Below are 20,000 nucleotides of genomic sequence, written 5' to 3'. Positions count from 1 at the left end.
AAATCTTACCTCCTCCCCTGATCAACTCACTTCTATGGGTTTTAGAAAATGGTTCAACTTGAAACCTCTTTTCCGACTATTCATATAAAATTCGAATTAGTGCAACCTCTGGGGTAACCAGTGATGCTTCCCAGAACCCTTGAAAGAACTGTCTAACTGTCTAAGAACATTTTAATAATTAACGTAACATGAACACATCTACAGTAGAAGTTTTGGACCTCACATACTCCATCTATGATGAAATACCTCAAAATGTTCTTCGAATGTCTCCTAAACATCTCCAGCGTGTGCTGTTGTTAAGCAACGACTTCCTGCTGGTGCTTTCTTTAAATTCTACTTTACAGAAATCACACAAAATTGTATTAAATACAATTTCAAACAAGTTTGGAATAAATTCATCAGTGATGCAGATAAAAATTACGTAAATGACGGGATAAATATTCAAACATTAAATATCATTTTGATTTTCTGCATTACAACCGACTCCATGCGCTCTGACTTCGCTCTCTTTTCAGTTCTTATTTCTACACAGTGAATGTATCATATGCTATTTACGAAATACAGCACAAACGAGACTGATGAAAGAACATATCATCACCAGTGCACAACACTGGCAAAGACCACTGAGCAAACTCTTCTTTGAAAATACTTCTTTCTATTCTATTCCTGATTCACAAGATTCTATCCCTGATTCACAAGATAAGAATACTGGAGGGAGAAAAAGTAAATCACTGGTTGAGTCTCGATCCATATACCTTTTGCCTCGTTACCAATATTTATGTAAAAGAAACAGAAAGGGAAGAAAAGAGAGGAATAAAAAATAGGTCAAAATAGCGGCAAAATCTCTTCCCCTTTCCTTTCGCCACAGACAGAAAGAGAACAGTTTCACCTTTTGCACCACAATCCCGATTACACTTCAGCATCTGTGGAAATACTTCTTAAGGTCTTCATATTACAATCCCACTCGTACCAGCGGCATTGCAGATGTATAATGGTTGGCCCAAACAATAAATATATATATATATATATATATATATATATATATATATATATATATATATATATATATATATATATATATATATATATATATATATACATATATATATTATGTGTACACATAAATATACATATCATATATATAATATATATTTATATGTATATATATACATATATATATATATATATATATATATATATATATATATATATATATATATATATATGTATATATATATATATATATATATATGTATATATATATATATATATATATATATGTATTATATATATATATAACATATAATACATAGCCTAATACATATATATATACTGTATATATAAAGTGTATAGCACTGATATTTGCAAATAGAATTTTCCAGTTGTATATTTTGTAATCAAGTATTTCAGCTGGGAAAGTTAGAAGAAATACGAACATCATTATTATATAAGCTTAATGACGGACTAATTGGACTGTCCGTCAGAATATGGTTTTGAGTAACCTTTTCATGAGATGCATACCCTGTAAACTTCCATGGATAATTTAACATTTATTACTAAGCATGATGAACTCGAGTATAATGAACGCTTTTACTACTTTTAAAGATACGCTTCAGTTATTTACCTCTCTCTCTCTCTCTCTCTCTCTCTCTCTCTGCTTATCTTCATTTCTCAAAAGTTTCCATCTACTTTCGAAAAACTTCCAGAGACATTTTCTCTGAAATTATTTTTTTTCTTGTTATGATATTGCCACCATTTCAACAACTATTTCATTTTGAGAAACTCTCTCTCTCTCTCTCTCTCTCTCTCTCTCTCTCTCTCTCTCTCTCTCTCTCTCTCTCTCTCTCTCTCAAACTGTATTTTCTTCATTTGCTTACAATTTCTCCCACGTTACGGACAGACTTTCCAGTCCCTTCTCACATTAAACTTTTTCCATCTGAGTGACTTTCGCAGAAGTTCTTCCCTTTAGAAAATACCTAATATTCTGACAGCTTTAAAGTTCAGTTTACTCTGGATTTCGCCATGAGAAAAACTATAAGTGAAACTTTTCATAACAATCTTGACGGCACCGTGCTTATCACAGCCGTAACAATATATACAAAAAAGTACTTGCTTGAAGAATGAAAATAAGAAGAAAAATAAAAATTATTATAAAATTAATAACGATAAAATCATATTAGTAGCAGAAATTTGTGTTTAGGGTTAACCTTGACCTGAACCTGTAGTTTTCGCAGATCAAAAGATAAAAAATTGGCCTGTAGAATTCTGAATCGCCTAATGGTTAATTTTTATCTCAAAGGCAAGTAATATTCCTTACTCGCTTAAAAAAAACAAATTGGAAACGCTGTGCAGTAGGTAATTTGAGCGTAAATCTTAAAAAAAAAAAACATTACTCAGGTACAGGAATATATATTTTATACTTTACGGATTATGTTAGCAATCAGATAACCCACGGTGAAAGTGTTAAGATATATTGTGGTCACCGTGTAGTTAATCAGTGTCAGTCGAAACTAGTCTAAGCTAAACTCACAAAGGCCATAAATATTTAGTACCACGAGAGGAAGCACCACGGACAGTGTGCCCATCTCAATCCTAGATGCGAATGAGCATAGTTGACTAACCACCAGGTACATTTCCACTTTTTGGGTCAACATAGGCACACTTGGATTTAATGGAAGTTACTAAATCTCCCTGACTCGCCAGACTATCGAATCCTGGCCTTTGTGCTTGACCCAGTGTTCCCTAGATCCCCTCCATGCCTACCTTTGTGTGTGTGTGTGCGTAGAATGAAAAATGAATGAGCCCCCTTATTTAATTTAGTTCTTCTTTACCTGCTACTCTCTTCCCCCACAATAAAGAATGTCTGATATATGACTAGACTCAGCACTCTCAGATACCGCATATCCCTTTTAAAAGAAATCGGTGGATGTAATATATTGAAATCTATTCATGAGAAGGGTTATTCAACCCGGGCTTTTGTGCTCTGAATGAGTTGGTCTGAAATTGGCGCTTTCATCAAAGATGTCCTCTGTGGGTCTCTTAGGCCTACGTGCTATTCTATAACCAGTTAGGCCTATTCTACGCTACGCTATGAATAAACATACCCAGGTGCATTTGTAAGATTCTCTGCAGCATATTTTCAATTAAAGAAGACAGGTCGGCTTTAACATTGTTAGGTGAATTAAATTTCAATCTTCAAACATTTTATTCTTTTAATTTTCTAAATTTGATCTTCAGCCTTGTTTCAATTTTTGATAACTTTTTCCAACCGCGATCTTCAATATCATTTTTATCTACTGTTATTTTTTTTTAAAGTTTGCTTCAAACACTTTTTTATCCATCGCTAATGTCTTTAACTTGGATTTTCAATCCCGCGCCTAGTCATCATTAATTCGTTAACGGGGGTCCTTCACTCTTAATTTTATTTGCTGTTAAATTGTTCATCGGCAAAAGACTCGATGCCCGTTTGCTTCACAATTTCCTAATTTTGCTCTTACTTTAAGTGAAAGGGTTGAATACTGATCATCAAATTTACATAAGATGATAATCGAAGTGAACTTTCCTATAAAATGGTCTTCCTACGCTGCGGAACAATTGTCCAAATTGCATGAACCTCATGCTCTGTTTCAGCAATGCTTAAATGTATGTTCTAGTTAGTCCAGACACTGTGTTCCGTAGAAAGATACTTTTTCCCAGAAATTCTTTGGCCTACGGTAAATCGGTAAAAAAAAAAATAATAGATGCACAATGTAGGTTTTCAAATATAACCAAAACCAACCTTAGGGTATGTTCAACAAACAGTATTCACACAAGCATGTAAATATCCCAGATTAGGTATAACTGTAAATCACAAGACTTCCATGAAAAACAAATTTCTGGCTAAATATTTTCATTCCAGATTTAGGGCATAGAATAAAAAGAAGAAAAATCGTCACTCACCAAAATTTTAAAAGGTGTTTTGCCAAAGACAAGTTTCATAATGCCTACGAAAAATAAACAGTTATTAGATGATGTGAGATCACAAATGCCTATCGTTCTTTCTCTCCTCCTGTCAACTGTAATTTACTATCCCTTTGTAAATCTTCATAAGGGAGTACCGCCTAGAATATGCCATGTGCGACACACTGTGAACGATCCTGTTAGTTTTTTTTTTTTTTCCGTGTATGCTCGGCCTCCGGTTGCAATGCCTTCTGCCTTTAACTTTCAAATGTTCCCTTTGGTCTTGTCGTATATAGCAGTCCAAGTTCGCTAACTATCTGAGCCGAAAGTTCCACCTTTCATTAGAGAACAAACTTTTCGGGTTCCTGTAAGGGCCTAGAAGGATGACTCAGTGGTCTAGTTTAATAATAAAATAATAGAAAATTTGGGGAGTTCAGCAAAATCAATATATAAGGCACAGTATGTCCGTTCGATCAGTGGTAGTTCGTCCTGTGAGGCCAATCCAATATATATGTATTACATTTTTTTACCTTGGACTATTGGTGATCAAGTGCTTGCACACCTTCATGATATTGCATTTTCAACATTACTTCAGCAAACAAATAGGGCTTGGATTATCCCGGACTTTAAACTGGATTCCGATAGAAATACCGCAAGTATGTCCTAGTAATATGGTTGTCACCTTCACTGATACATTCCGATTCTCGGAAATATTAGTAAAATTCATGCTGCTTATGATACAGAGCTAGTACAAAACATTCACAAAATCGCGGTGCATACCTGTCCGATAAATCTCTTCCTGAAATTTAACTAAATGAAATTAAAAAGGGAAATCAATATACTCTGGCTGTTGCTGGTGCCTAGCAGTAGCGTAGCCTGGGGGCACAGGGGCACGTGCCCCCTTATGGTCTGAGTACTAAATGACAGATCTAGGGGGAATGAGAACAAGGTTTCCAAATGATCCTCCTGTTCTCCAGCTTCAACAGTTAATTCCATCTGTGATTGAAAATCTAAATATTGAATCTGCTGTTTCTTCAGCCAGCATTTAAATTCAAGATCTTCCAAACCCAACTTCCCTTCGCCGTGAATTAATAATGTGGGAAACGAGGTGGAAAAGCAGCTTGGCCCATGAAAGACCATCCACTGCCATTGCTGCTTTTAAGGCACGTACACAACTGCCTAATATTAAGCAGCTTCTGCAGTTGCTAGCAACTACAGCTGTGACGACCTGTTGTGTGGAGCGCTCATTTTCAGCACTAAGGAGAATAAAAACGGACATAAGATCTACGAGTGAGGAGCGGTTGGGGGAGCTGGCACCTATAAAGAGATTCATTATGATGTAACGATAGATGTGGACAGAGTGACAGATGATTTTGCTGGGCATAAGAACGGTCGTCGTCTTCTGATTTAAGTGATGTGTCTTCATTGTTTTATTTTCAGTATTTTGCATACTGAAAGTCTAGATTTGCCATTGTTCAGCTACTGTTTACATTCCTCTCGTCTGTTGTGATCAGATACAGCGTTATCTGTATGATGAGTAAGAGGGCACAACACAGAAGAAAAAAACAAATAAAATGCTGTAGAAGTTTTTTTTTATTCCTTGTTCTGCTAAAAAATTTTGTGGGTATTAAGTGCCTGTATATTGGGATATGAAAGTAATGTGTAATAAGATATTATCTTTGATCTCAATAGAAATAGCAAAAAACATTATTATTATTATTATTATTATTATTATTATTATTATTATTATTATTATTATTATTATTATTATTATTATTATTATTATTCTACCAGAAGAAGCACTTAATACTGGTTCTTGGATATGTCACAAATATACATTTGATGTGCATCAAAATGCCTCTAAAATTGGTAAAACAAAAATTTTCCGGACCCTCCAGCTGTAGGGGCTCGCTGCGCTCGCGAGTTCATCTTCCACAAAAGCGCCGCCCCCCCCTCCACCCGCCTCCGCCTCTTACTAAATTCCTGGCTACACCCCTGGTGCCTAGTACGCTAGAACCATTCTCTATGCTACCCCACATTAGAATAGGATAATCATGCAACAAAGGTAAAATCATTACACGGCAAAAAAAAAAAAAAAACAGCAAGAGACATGTTTCCTATACTCGTCAATTGTGAAATATTTTCGTCTAATCCAAGTATGTCACCACCTTATAATACTATTTGTAAACGTTCATATAACTGCAAGTACAAAACAATACTTACAATTCATCTACGGTGTACTGTACATCAAAGCGTAGGGTAACGTCACTAATTATAGCGCAATGCCATGGTCAATCTTAATACAGTACAGAATCTTTCTGCTTTTATAATTCAGCAGTTTTTAAGAAACTGCTCTGATAAAATTCTAAAATGTCTGCATCGTTACATAATAATAATAATAATAATAATAATAATAATAATAATAATAATAATAATAATAATAATAATAATAATGATAATAATAAACAAGTAGAATACATTAAGGAGTAGGCTATTTGCCTTCTCTTGCGAAAGCCAAGCGGACCGGAGACGAAAGTTAAGACGTAATGATAAAACTATTTAAGGAGAATAATGTCGACTAATTCAAAAACACAATCGTTTTCAAACCTGCTAGTATACAAGCAAGCAGATCAATAAGCAGCAAGGCAAACTGACAGACAAGCAGACAAATGTGAAAGCAAACAGGCAGAGAGATTAACACGCCTACCGACGGAGAAATGAACATATCCTGTCAAACGGAATTCCAGTTACACTGAATGTGCTTCAAACCCTTTTCTGATTTCCGGACACCAAAAGTCACTAACATAAACAAATGAGTTACAAAGTTTACTTCACACATGAAAGCTCTTGGATAAAGCCGGTGATCGCTTATGCAGACTAATTCACCTCGATATACTAATTATATCTATATTTCAAAGATGAATGAAATTGTAGTTGTAAATAAGTTAATCTTTCCAAAACATCGGTAACATAGCATTTACTGTATGGAACATACAGTCATTGATACAGAGCTTAAAACGACATATATTCTGATACAGAGCTTAAAACGACATACATTCTAATAAGATAATATCCACTTCGCTGTCGTAGAAGTTCTACAAAATTAATTTACTAATTATATTTCTAACATAATTACTGGAGCAGATAACAAGGAAGTATAAGCAACAGGTAAATAGTCATTCACATAATTACAAAACCTGTTAAAGTTAAAAGTTCTTTGTTATTAAGAAAGGAAACCTTACGAAACGAGTTTACGTAACTGATTACACCACCGATAGAATAAGAACCTTGAAAATAATTGATTGGACATACAAAAAAATTAATGATATAACATCAACACCAGGCTAACGGTCACGCTAAGAAAAGGCTGCATATATCTCATTATTGCTAGGCATACGTAACGAGATTCCTTACACTAAAACAACATTATCTGGAAAGGAATTAATACTCACAAACTCGACGAAAGAAAGTGAGCCTTGACTTGGATAATCAGCATAAGCTATTTTTATAAAGCCACGAGCCACAGGAATTTCCTTCTTAAATTACAAAAGCAATCACAAGTATTTCACAGTCAAAGCACAAGTAAATCTTCCTCGGGAAAGAACATATACACAGACTGGCGAATGAAACGCCACTACTGCTGCGTATGCTAATGAACCAGTTTATATCTGAAACGAACGGAAGTGGCTAATCTATAATAGAAGTAACGTCGATTACAGTTACTGTCCAAAGCTATACATTCACAAAATTTTCTCCTACGCTGAAGGAAGCAAATGCCGTATGAACTATGATAAATAACTTTTTCGTGTGATCGGTATAGAAATGGTCTACAACGGAAAAGAAAGCCTTTCATAGGTGCCAGAAATATCTGCATGTTGCAAATGTCTGTTTGCAAAGGCATGAAATTGGCAATGTTCGCATAAGTGTTTTAATTTTGGCAGAATTCGTATCTTCCAGTAAATTAAACTTTCGAGAACCTCACAAAGATCCCAGATATTTTCATACCTCGCTGATACATATTTTGCATACTACGTAAAATTTTAAATATTTCGCTAGGTTCAGTGTCAAAACAAAATCAAGTTAGTCAATCGTAACAAATAAATTTGTATGTCGATGTTCATTTGCAAACGACATCACATTTTAAACGTTCACATAAAACTTTTTAATTTAGTCGGAGTTCCAACTTGATGTTTGCTCTGTGTTGCTGAAAGTTAGACCTTATAGGTTACACGTGGCTAAGCGTCTAAAATGAGAAAGCACATAAATCAGTTCCAGCTAGTGTATTAACCCTTTACAGAAAAATAAATATCTATATAAAAAAAGTATACAAGTATAAAACCCATCCAGAAAAACAAGAAAGGCAAGCACTAAAAGACTTAAATCAGCTCTTTGTCCCCTTAAATTAGCTATCGTACTTAACTACAGTATACCTCCTTCAGGGAACACTGTATATCTCTGTTAATAGATGTAAGCAATTTCATTTCTCATGGAGCTCTTCAGCAGAGGCTTTCAAGATATTTAAGACTCAGCTACAGCATAGAATGATAACTAAAGATCACTGCATTAAGTCACACTTATCTCTCATTCAGTTCATCTATGTTTTGCGAGAAAGTGCCCTGGACAGAAATCTCTGGACACAGTAAGGAGAGGTAGGGCAGGTGCTATCGGAGACACGTGAGTTTTAGACAGCAGAACTTGCATGCACACCATAAGCAGTAAGGTTCGATGGAGTTATAATAACAGGAGTACCATGATCATGATACTCGGCATCATCAGGGTAGGGCAATGATACAGAATGCGAAGGAATTACTCCATAAAGAATTCACTGTCATATTATACAAAATACAATTCACAGTCATGATTTTTTTTTGTTACGTAACACCCAAAACGTACTGTATATGCACCCATCTCATGTTAAACGTTTTTGTGTTTAGTGATATTTCTCTCTGATCAGTTAGCATAAAGCTGTTTTCATGCTTGCTGAATAGTTGTACTGTATTTCAATACGTTGAAAAATACAGAATAACAAAGTTGTTACGTCACATTAAGTGGCTGAAGTAAGATGAAAAATTTCTATATTTTTCATTACAAAATATTCCCCAAAATGAACTAATATATATATATATATATATATATATATATATATATATATATATATATATATATATATATATAAAAAAGTTGCGTGCCTTGCAAAATTACGATAGATTGTCTTTCCAATAATGTATACTTTTCATGCATACTTGAAGATTATTTGTAACAAATATCGCGCATTAAAACAAAAGGAACACGATGCAAATCAACTTAGCTATATATTGCTTTGATCGGTTGGGCTACGATAATCATTTTCGTGTCATTTTGCAGCTGATCTATCGTAACTTACTGCAATATGTTCAATAAAGCAAAGTTTAAAAAAAAAAACAAGTAAAAATTCAGCAGAGGTTAGATAAAAATAAAAATTTCAAGTTTTAGTCATACCAAAATATTTGGCAAAAATAACGTATATAATATAGGTATAAAAATTTCGTATCATACTAAACAAAAATGAACTGCCATTCCAATGATAAATAGTTTATTGTTGTTGATACCGTACATTGCACAGTGAAACATATTACCATCTTTTTTGACGATGTAAGATTACTTTCATTTATCATGATGGTAATAGTTAGTTTTATTCATTATAACGATATATATATTTTTTTATCTATATCTTGAGCAAAAGCAAAAGATCCTTTTTTATCTTTACCTAGGTTTTAAAATTCAGGAAGCACTGAATTTGGACAAGTAATATACATAATAATCTTGATGAATTATAAGTACGAAATTCAGCCATTTCGACGGCAGGAGGGCACGAGTACTAAACAAAACACTAATAACAGTGTGAAATTAATCACAAAAGAGTAAACATACAAAAGTACTCTTTTAAATTATATGTAATACAATTTTTTAGAAATATTGAATATCGTGTCCTCATTCGCAAGAAGAATGAAGATCGTACGGCGAGACACAGCAAAAAAAAAAAAAAATTAATATGCTTTATTATTGCAGTTCCCTCCGCGCAGTCGACCTCTCTGACAGAATTTATCAGCCGTCATCTAGGTCGCTCGCTGGAGCTGACCTTGGCGCACACCAGGATATTGTGAATCTAAAGGAGATGGAGAGTCTGATACCCCCGGCTATATCTGTTTTCATATGACTTCCATTACCTTTAGTTATTCAAACATTTCTTCCCTTACAGTTCTCATGTGAATGTCTTCTTAAAAGGATACATGTATTTGCTTACAGTTCTGAAAGATGTAGACTTGAACTGGAAAAACAAAAAAATTATTAACGTGTAGCATCCCTCTGGCGGCCGCCCCCCCCCCCCCTTTTATAAAGGAGCCAAAGTAAATTAAAACATGGTAAAATTCAGTTGTACTGGTTAGATGGATAGAATGAGGCCATCTACCTTTATGGCCCGTGAAAATTTGAACCTGATGAATCATTTTTCTCGTTTTTGCTAGTCACCAAACAGGAAGGTAATTAAACGTAGATCTTACATACACAATATTGCACTGAAAAGTAACTTACGGAGATCCAACGTGCATATAATAGCTGCAAACTACTGTAAGACCAGTTGTAAATTTGTAGAGTTGCAGGAGGACCCTTCCTGTAGGGCCATTCCCAATTTTCAAAAATTAATAACAATCATAACACGAGCAATCTTTTTGCAACTCCCTGTGAAAGGCATTCTCTTTCGTGATCATGCAACGCGTTAATGACTGTCATTTCCACCGCATGTGTCAACAGGTAATCTGAGTGACAGATTAAACGCTAACAATCGCAATTGCATGCGGGGAAGTTTGGTTATATTGCCCTTGTCCATCGTGACCATGACAGACGGTCAGTCATATCTACCGATTATGCTCAAGTCTCGGCATTTAGGCCGCTGTGAATTATTTATAAAGGTAAAGACATTTTTGCGGTTTTTGTTGCTTTATGATAATGTACCATTAAGTGCAATTTATTGCAAACGCGGCATGACACTTCGTAAGAGGATAATGTTTCGGGGTTGAAGATATGATTTATTTAGTGAAAAAAATCTGCTAAAATTTTGGTCTTTAATCGTTTTGACCGAGTAAAAAAACCAGCATTGTGTTAAAGAAAACCAACTGATATATTACATTAAGAGATCCTCGATTTCATGTGAACATAACTAAACAAAGTTTACTCAAGAGTCTGGCTCGCACTTCCGCCCAAGGTGGGGTCTATATTGCTTTTCACACCAGTTGAATTGGAAGTCAATTAACTGAATCAAATAAAGTATTGAGTTACCATTTCTAAGCAGCAAAGCAAAGGTAAGGTAGTACCGTTTATATCTACGAAATTAGATATATATATATATATATATATATATATATATATATATATATATATATATATATATATATATATATATAATATACATACATCACTAAGAAAGTATTCCTTTGATTCAAAAGAAATAAGCGTAGTACTCATAAAACTAAGCCCCATTCAATAAGACTTCAAATGACATTTCATTTAGTCCTAATGGAACTGAAATTGACAGGAAGGGCATATTGCTCCGGTTCCCCTGCTCTCTTCCCCTATATAAATTGGACTTTGAAAAAGTTGCCATGTCCTCTCTACAATAGCTAACTGGCGAGGCTGGCAGACGTCTTTAACTACGGGGCGTAGCACTGATCAAATTTAGTTTTATATCTATTTCTTAAAAGGACAACAAAATATACTGGGTTATTCATTTTCCTACACAAAATTGAATAACACAATATATGTGTGTGTGAAGGCTTTTGTATATATATATATATATATATATATATATATATATATATATATATATATATATATATATATATATATATATATATATATATATATATATACAGATAGATAGATAAATAGATAGATAGATAGACAGATAGACAGAAATGCATAGATGGCAATTTTTTTTCGCCGTACTCCTTTTTTCCTCAAAAGGGGATGGAGCCAGAAGAGCTTTAGACTTCCGATTCTCAGCATGTCTTTCGGAAACGAGGTTGCTACCCTTATACCCCTTTTAACCACCGGTTGCAACCACCGTCTAACTACCAGGTACCTAACTCAATGCTAAGATCAGCAGAGACGCAATGGGCTTTTAACAGGACGAGGCTGTCCACCAGTCCTCGGCCACAGTCCAAACTGGGACCACTTGCTTGTAAGAAAGAACAATACCGAACACACCAACACGCCTTTAAATATATGCAAACTATAAAGGTTTGTAGACTGCATAAATCAAGTTACTTAAGCCCCTGTGACATGGGTATGGCGATGATTTTCCAATCCATACTCGCACATATCCATAAGATGCTACTATAATCTCATATTTGATCATTTTACATTCTAGTGAATGAATGAATATATAAATCATGAAACTGAAGCTATAAAACCAAGCACTGGGGCATTTTCAGTTATTCAGTGCTTAAGACCGTTAAAAGAGGGAGTTGGAGTGGTTGGATAACAAGGTGAAAAAGGTCCAGAAAATAAAACAGGTGAAATACAAGGACTTACATGTGGAACTGGGAGAAACCCCACACAGTTGCACTAAGAGTAATAGTTATGAGAGGAAGGACAAGTTAAAAACTAAGAAAGCGGGAAAGGATACAAAGCAACAGGTTCAAAAATGGATGCAGGTAGGGCCCAAAGGCACGCTGCAAACATTCTTTAGTAATGCCTACAGTGCACCACAAAAAAGGCACTGACGGCGCTAGCCCCGTATGGGGAGTATCCTTGTGAACTAGATCTAAAAGCGTCCGCTGCCCGAGAGACCAATACAAAGTGGAAATACGTGACGTGCTCGACCGTACCATTTCAACAACTCGAACAAATTTCGTCTCCCACGGCCAAAATAAATGGTGATCACCTAACGAGAAGGAGCATCTGAAACTGCTCGAGGATTATTATTATTATTATTATTATTATTATTATTATTATTATTATTATTATTAATATCGTAACGAAACAAGTGAGTGACATTTCTTGAGTCACATTAAGTTTGCCCCGAAGTGTTAAGGAGAGATGGAAACCGGACCAAGGTAAAGTTGGAGAGTTGGATAGTTAAGTAGGAATAGACCCTAGGTAAAAAAAAGCAAACGACAAAACGCAATGCACCTGGGGCCGAAAGGACGCTGCAAAGAACTGTAAGTGACAAATCCCATACCCAACCTCCTAGAAAAGCCGGCCCAGGTAACAAGGGGGGCATAACACAACTCGGGCTCTTGGTGAAATGCTAAACAAACCGACGATACGGAAAACGTTATTGGTTGAATACAAATACGCTTCCCGCTTCATACAATTTGCATATGAGGGCAATTTACCGCTTTCCCTCAGCGTCTCAGATGTGGAGAGAAGATATTACAGTCTGTCTTTCTTGTATATTTGTTTACGCTATAGCGAAAAAGTAGGCCTACTCATAGTGATGAATGGTGTCGGTATAGCACTAAAATTCATCTGAATACCTGAAAGTTCTCTCTCTCTCTCTCTCTCTCTCTCTCTCTCTCTCTCTCTCTCTCTCTCTCTCTCTCTCTCTCTCTCTCTCGATACAGACATGCGTGTTTCCTAATAAGTATTGCATGTAAAGAGAAAAATTAATAGTTGTTACCATCATCAGAATTCAGAGATCGTAACATAACAACCTCCTGAGGAGATTATCAACAATGAAAGGCAAGGACTCTCACTGCCTCGATAAACGCAGAACATAGGACAGCCTTGTCAATGGCCTCTCTTAATAATGACCTCATACAAAGGTTCGACATTGAGCGTTATTGCAGTATATACCGATTATTACTAACTCTTTAAATTACATTTCATATCTTCAACTACTACTACTACAACTACTTCTACAACTACTACTACTACTACTACAACTACTACTAATAATAATAATAATTATTATTTTAGTCCCACTGAATCCTTGTGGCTTTTAATCTACGCTTAATGATAACCATAATAATTTTGCATTAAACAAATAATTCAACTGCTTGAAAATCGAGTTGATCAAACTACAAAGCCAAAGATGAAAATCAATGAATGATGAATTACAGAAAAAAATTAGAAAAAAATATTCCTTGTTCACAGCCACCGAGTTTATGAAGACTGACAGGGAACGAAATAAAATCTCCCAGAGCTACCGCGAATCTGAATGAAAAAAAGGAAAGAGTGACGAGATAAAGACGACAGCTGAACCAAAAAATGACAAACAGCCAAGCAAAAGCATGAAACCGAACAACAATTTTCAGGAGCAAGACATTTTTGCGGCACAGTTCAGTCAGGGAAACATCATGATAATTATCAACAAGCACGTCAGTATTGACATAATATAAAAAGTGGTTTATTCTCCAATGTAATCTGCTTTAAACTGCAACTAACGTTGAAATTAACTGACAGGGTATGGTTAATTATCAAGTACTGATAACTGTCTACTAAAGTGAGATGATATTATTCAAAACGTGCAATACACGTTAGAAAACCTAAGGTTTTACAGCACTTTAAAGTAATTTCACAGCGCCTCTAAACAAGCGAGGGTCTGAATCTCAAAAGAAAAAGACTAACTTTTTCTCATAACGTTCATACGAAGTACCAAAGTATTAAACAAAAAGACAAAAATGGCAAAAGCTATAGCCTATATATTTTACAGTTTTTACAAAGTCTCATTTGAATATAAACAACACGAACGATGCTTAGTGGATTTTATTACTAAAATTCAGGCCTGAATCATATTCATAATATTCTGGGGATTTTATTCTTATTATTATTATCATATACTGTATGTAGAGGGGGGAGAACGCACCAACTGTTTGGCAATAAAGCCCCCGCCTGATAACAGTAATATCAATACGACACAAAACTTTCACGTCAGTGACAATAAACAGAAGTCACACTGCAACATGCATGAACATAATCAAGGAATATCTAAATACGTCTAACAAGCTTTAAATAAATTCAACACTGAATATTAATGATCTTACCAGTAAGAAGAAAACTTCCTTTTCCCTGTGGCGTGTGACGAATAACTTGTGGACCAGACTAAAGACGCACAGAGTCAGTTGGAACTCTGGCAAAGGCAGTGATCAGCTTCAGACGAACATCCACAAAAATCATATTTAGAGAACAGAAAAGTCTCTAACAGCAAAGTTCAAACAAAAACAAAAACTTCAGTGACACAAAATCGGGATACACCACTCTCTGACCAAAACAAAACTATCGACAAAAATACGCGTCCCAAACGACCAACTCAAGAGGAGGAAACCACGTTGCGAACGTGAAGTAGCTGCTGGGCAAGAACACGAGCGAGTACCGCGAGAGATAGCGAGCGAGAAGCCAGGGAGAGCGAATCCTGCGAGTTCAGCCGATGACACCGACCGACACACCGACTGAGGGAGGGCTGGCTGGCTGGCTGGCTCAACGGAGGATCGCGCCGGGACACTCCACAGCCATCGACTGGAAGGACCCCAAATGTATGTGCACCTTGAGCTCCAGCCAACGTATTACTGACGCAGACTCTATCTCTATGTTCAGCCACGACTACACTCTCACACACACACTCACATACCTCTCCTCTCTGTCTCTTATTAATTTTGAAAGGGTTTTTCGGTACAAGAAAAAAAAAAGACCAGACCACCTGCTGATTGTTTAGTAAACGGTTGCTCTCTCTCTCTCTCTCTCTCTCTCTCTCTCTCTCTCTCTCTCTCTCTCTCTCTCTCCCCAAATCAACAAGATGTAAATAAACCAAACACTTGTCTAGAAGTGTCTAAAACTTTTAAGTGGTATTAGCGTCTCAAGAACAAAACTAGAACAGGAAACAGGCAATGAATTATGGCAACAGACACGTTAATAGATTACATTCCACTAAGATAAAATATTAGAAAAGAAGAGCTATAACTGATTTAATGTTAAACGGACAGATACTTTTATTGCAAAGTTTTCATAATTTTACGTATAAATAACTAGAAAGCTATGCTCTCTCTCTCTCTCTCTCTCTCTCTCTCTCTCTCTCTCTCTCTCTCTCTCTCTCTCTCTCTCTCAGATCCGTAAAATCCGTTTTATTTTCTTCTGTTTTAAAAGCATTTTTTCCCATAGAAAAAGTCTTTCATCAACAGACTGACACATACACACTTCCCTCTTCCTATCCTCTGTTAATGAAACAGAATTATTTTTTCGGTAGCAAAATCCTTTGATCATCTGCTGAATGATAATGAATTTCGTTAGGTATCCCCTCGGCCTCTCCCACCCCCACAACCACTCACTCTCTCTCTCTCTCTCTCTCTCTCTCTCTCTCTCTCTCTCTCTCTCTCTCTCTCTCTGATACGCTCCTGCTGTTTACTAACTACACTGAAATATCCGTTTAGTAACATTGATTAGATGCTGAATACTGAATCTTATTAAACTTCTCTCTCTCTCTCTCTCTCTCTCTCTCTCTCTCTCTCTCTCTCTCTCTCTCTCTCTCTCTCTCTCTCTCTCATATTATTTTTTCTTAAGCATACGATCCAAATATATACACAGAGATGTTTATCGTATTTTGTTCAAAATAGAAATGCTTCTTCTATTTCAATTGAATGTTCAATTTCCTTTTTAAATGTTTTTTTTATTTTTCTGCAGAGGGGTATTGATCAGAATTCGAAAATCTCACTTTCTTTTTTACTTTTGTCTACCGCTTCCCAAGCTCCTTAATTCATTAACCAGTTTTTATACAAACTTCAAAAACTATTGATCTTTGATCATCCAGATAAAATCAACGAAGTAACCGCTAAATTTACAACAACAAAAAATCATCTTATATTTTATATCCAGGTTATTAACTTGCATATAAACTTTTTAAAATTTGACCTTTACCAAACCTTGCAAGCATTATTAGAGTTACTAGTTCTTTTATCAAAATAAACTGTTGGGCCATTAGTTACAAAATCTTACAAGTAATTTTAGGTATACCAATTTTCATATAAATGAAAAATAACTAATTAGCTTTCAAAAAGTTACTAACAATACTGGGTCACCAGGATTAAGTTTACCGACTTTTGTATAAATTAAAACAAATAAGACATTACTTACAAAATTTCACATGCATTACTAAGGTTATCAATTCTTGTACATATTGAAAGTAAATAAAACCTTATTTCTAAAATTCCAATAAAACCAAAGATTAATTCCGCTCAGTTTTACATTTGTGATTAATTTTTACAAAGGAACAGAAGAATATTAAAGCGTTAACATTGTAAACTGAAGGTCTATGAAGTGCGATACCTAGAAAAGAGCTTTTTACATAGAGATGTATTAAACATACGAATATATATAAACCTTAGTTTAACCAGACCACTGAGCTGATCAACAGCTCTCCTAGTTATAGTTATAGTTCGTGAATTAATATAATGTTAATATGACCATAAAAACACTCAAGTCAAGATTTTCAGCATAAATTCTTCATATTGAAGGGCGTATCAGCATGAATAAATACCTGTCAATACAAAAACATTACAGACCAGTTTTTATTTTTAAAGCAGTAGCATGGAAATGACACGGAACAAGAAAGGTAGACATTGTAGTTGGACAATCCAAGTACAAGTCAGAGTGAAGGTAGTTTTATGTCATTATTTGTGGATATAAGGACTCGTCAAAAGTTGGAAAAACTCTATGAATCTATAAGCAGTCTGTTAGTTAGGACGCCCACCTCACCAGTGAGAGGGCTGCGTTTGATTCCCGAACGTTACTGGTATGTTCCGTTGAACTCCATGGTACCTCCGTTGAATTAAGATTGGAAATATGTACCTAGGAGCTAGTGACTGCGGTGGAGAAGTTTGTTTGTTATAAAAGTTAAGTATACCCGAAGGATTAGACTTATTTTACGTGGCTAAGAACCAATTGGTTACCTAGCAACGGGACCTCCAGCTTATTGTGGAATCCGAACCACATTATACCGAGAAATGAATTTCTAACACCAGAAATAAATTCCTCTAATTCTTCATTGGCCGGCCGGAGAATCGAACGCGGGCCTAGGAGAGTGCTAGGCGAGTACGATATCGACCCACCCAATGAAGAACTAAAAAATTGTGTTAAATGTTATATAATAATAATGAAAATAATATACAGTAATAAGAATGATAATATGGCTGAAGAAGCGATCATGGGGATCATTGGATGTGGGAAAAAAATAATTGGTTCGTTACCGTTAAACAAGGCTCTCGTCAATCGCCCGTGACATATTGCTTTACGAGCAAAGACTGGGAATTAACGTACGGTTAAGGACGATAAAGAAGAAAATGTAATTAAGCTTTTGTAGTTCAAAGTCAATACTTCGTTTGACCTCGGGTAGGGCATAGCGGAGGATGAGACAGGTGGTGGCTAAACTCAAGACAACAGGAAAAGCAAGAACAGCATCAATGATGCCTAAGAGATTCAGGAGATATGAGAACAAAAACTAAACCTAAGAGAACCAGAAGAACTAAAATAAATGGGAACCACACTTACGACAACAGGATGAGGCAGATAAATAGAAGCCACGCCCAAGACAACCCTAGATATGGAAGAATGGCCACAAGGTCTAAGACAGCAGAAAAAGACGTAGGAATATAAACCGCGCGCAAGACAACAAGATTGCAGCATCTGGTGTGAAAACTGGAGAGCTTACAAGTCCACGTTTTCATGGAGGACCATACCATAACAAAACATGACTAAGAACACGGGTGGACGTTAAAAGAATTCTGAACAGGAAGGCAAAACCTCCTGAAAGACAAGAGAAGAAATGCAGAACCAACAGCTACCGGGCAACTTAGTCAGGAGACCTTCTCCCATTTTTCTCCCATGGCAAATATCTCATCCCCCAAAAGGTCTCCCGTGACAATGTCCATTTTCCTTTAAAATTCCGGAAATTAAGAGTGGTACTACAAAAACAAAGAAATATAAAACAAAAAAACATGGCAACGAATAGTAGCGAAGGGAACAGCAAAGAAGCTGTAATATTAATGGGTAAAGGAAGAGCAGTTAAATATCGTATTTGCAGTAATGATTCCATCGAATCCTTTATTCTAGCCACTACTTCGACATCGGCAGCATCAGTTCTTACGACTGACGATTATTTTCATATGTAAGAACAATCAATATCTCTTTCTTTCTGCCTTTCTCTTTCATTCATATTAATCAACATCTCTTTCTTTCAGCTTTCCTCTTTCATTCATATGTTTTATATATATATATATATATATATATATATATATATATATATATATATATATATATATATATATATATATATATATAATATATGAATGAAAGATAAAACTGAAGAAGAGTCCGGACATAAAGTGAATTAATACGCACATTATACTCTGTAATGTTATATATATATATATATATATATATATATATATATATATATATATATATATATATATATATATATATATATATATATATATATATATATATATATATATATATATATATATATATATTATATACGTATGCAATAAAACTACTACATTTTCTTCGTTCTTACATCATCATGCCAACGCATACACTATTCCTTCGAATAAAATTACATAAACAGGTAGGGATTCATTATAGTGTAAGAAGTAACGTTAGTATTCGAAAAAATCGCCAATGAAAATCAAACAAAAATCCAGAATACAAATTATTACACCGTTGCACACATCTGACAGCATACATACAGGAAAATATCGAAACGACTTTTAAAATACACCCCTTAGTTGCATCATCCAGCTGGGCCGTAACTTGGATTCAAAAAACAGAAAACAAATTGAAGTGAATTGAAAGTTTAAACAATGCTGTCAGACACAGTGGAATTGTTCTTGCATCGATGCCTTTACACTGAAACTGCAATTCGTTTATTAACAAACGCCCAACAAAAAAAAACGACAGTATGCCCTGAACAGTATTGATAAATTGCTAGCTCGACTGCGTTACGTGCGTGCACGCGCATATTTTTTCAAAATTCACACATGTCCCAGATCCAAAAGACTAACTGATAAGACATGGGAGGTATATTAGTGTAT

General features: G+C 35.3%; 1 protein-coding gene across 5 annotated transcripts in view; it reads right to left on the bottom strand.

Moving 5' to 3' along the window:
• LOC136848752 (cGMP-dependent 3',5'-cyclic phosphodiesterase-like) overlaps nt 1–20,000 on the bottom strand; it is a 593,212-nt gene that overhangs the window by 485,527 nt on the left and 87,685 nt on the right. For 2 of the 5 annotated variants that reach the window (XM_067121323.1, XM_067121326.1), the window contains exon 1: nt 14,964–15,487. The exons of 2 other annotated variants lie outside the window; for them this stretch is intronic. The gene's annotated coding sequence lies outside the window, so the exon portion shown is untranslated. Of the gene's footprint in view, nt 1–7,391; nt 7,579–14,963; nt 15,488–20,000 lie in introns of those variants that run through there. One more of the 5 variants, XM_067121327.1, reaches the window with a different exon arrangement.

The sequence above is a fragment of the Macrobrachium rosenbergii genome, chromosome 19 (assembly GCF_040412425.1).
Source record: "Macrobrachium rosenbergii isolate ZJJX-2024 chromosome 19, ASM4041242v1, whole genome shotgun sequence".
In the NCBI taxonomy this organism is placed as follows: domain Eukaryota; kingdom Metazoa; phylum Arthropoda; class Malacostraca; order Decapoda; family Palaemonidae; genus Macrobrachium; species Macrobrachium rosenbergii.
Note: the sequence above shows the minus strand (reverse complement) of the source record. Positions and strands in the feature narration are given on the sequence as shown.